This window comes from Cynara cardunculus, assembly GCF_001531365.2.
Source record: "Cynara cardunculus var. scolymus isolate 2C chromosome LG 13, CcrdV1, whole genome shotgun sequence".
In the NCBI taxonomy this organism is placed as follows: Eukaryota; Viridiplantae; Streptophyta; class Magnoliopsida; order Asterales; family Asteraceae; genus Cynara; species Cynara cardunculus.
In genome coordinates this window covers 38,839,787-38,841,510 of record NC_037540.1, presented here as the reverse complement: position 1 = coordinate 38,841,510, position 1,724 = coordinate 38,839,787, and positions in this window count along the sequence as shown.

Here is a 1,724-nt window from a genome sequence, read left to right as displayed (position 1 = left end):
ATATATATATATATACATACATATATACATATATATATATATATATGCACACACATATGTATATGATTTGTCACCTATTACTATTTTTGTCCAACATCAAAAACACATCATCATTTCATTCATAATAAAAGAACCAAAAGTGGCATTGACCTTTCACGTCATGGATTCAATCATTTAGTCGGAGGCAATTTTAACATACATACATATATAATTAAAATATGTCAAAAAGTTATTTTGTATAGTTAACAAGGTCAAAATCGTAAATTTTTAAAAAAATTAACCATGTATGTCACTTTCATCTCAATTTGGTCCTTAAGCATGAGGTTGTTACCACAAAACCGTTAAACCCTTTCGAAAACGTATCTGAAGATGGACATTTCAGTATTTTCATCATACCAAACTGTATCACATGTTACCCGTTTTCATATCATCTGTTAATATGTGCATGTATTGAGCAAATGTATTTCCAGACTTGATACCCTTCGACACCACAATTAGATTGTTACAAAAACCCGAGCCGATTAGATTCTATATTGTGAAACATTTTAATGTAACGTATATGATAATATTTAGTACGTTAATTAGATTTGGATTCTAGGAGTAAGGTTCTCGCTTTAAACAACAAAATTGTAACTATTGTAAATGCAACCTTTGGTTTCAATGGCCACACATCGACAACCAAAGGGACTAATCGTGTTTGCCAAAGCTTGGGAACGAATAAGGATATAGGGTTTTCCAGGGAGAATAAACCAGATCAAATCGAATCAATCAGAATTTCAAAATTGAAGAATATTGAAATTGAGAACGGGATCAAGTAGGTTGGATCCTGAACCGATTGTGAATCAGTGAATCACACTTTAAGGCATTATTTGGCAAACATAAGTTAACTTATTTTTTGAGTACATGTTTGGATGGACATAAGCTGACTTATTGAAACGCTATTTGGAGTAGCATTTTCAGAGCTTAATGTCACTTTTTTCAACTATAACTCTCATTAATATTAATTATTATAAATACTAATTATTAATAAAGATTAATTATTATTTTTTTAACCTGGATATCCAACCCGCTATGCGAGTCGACTAATCCCAGAGTGACCACCTGCTTTGCGGGTAGCCCGAAGTCGCCGCATTTGAACCTCTGTGACCACAAAAGAATTTTTATTCCTCCATGGATTTGTACTTGCGACATCCAGACACTTTTAACCTTTGAAGTCAAGTTCAAATCAATCACGCACCACCTTTGTTGTTTAAGATTAGTTATTACTAACATTGATAAAAATTTATTAAGAGGAAGATTCATGGCAAAACCCACAAAAAAACGAAAAATTGAGGAACATTTAGGTAACCATTCATCTTGACAGTATACATATGTGCATATGAGTAATTAGAGTTGTTTTTTTATTTTTATGCACGTGCACATGTTATGCACATTTGTGTATCGAACAAATTACTTAAAATTTACTTATATGTGCATGTACATACCGTCCAGATGAACGGTTACCATGGTGTTTTTCAATATTTCATCTTGTGTGGTTTTCCACTGTTGATTAATATTAATAGAAAATTACTAATTAATTTTAATTATAAATTATAGATTAATATTAATTATATACAATAATTATTAATCATACCAATTATTTTTATATTATTATTATCGTATATTATATTCAATAGATTATGTTATCAAAAAAACAAAGATAACAATTTAAAAATGTTTATTTA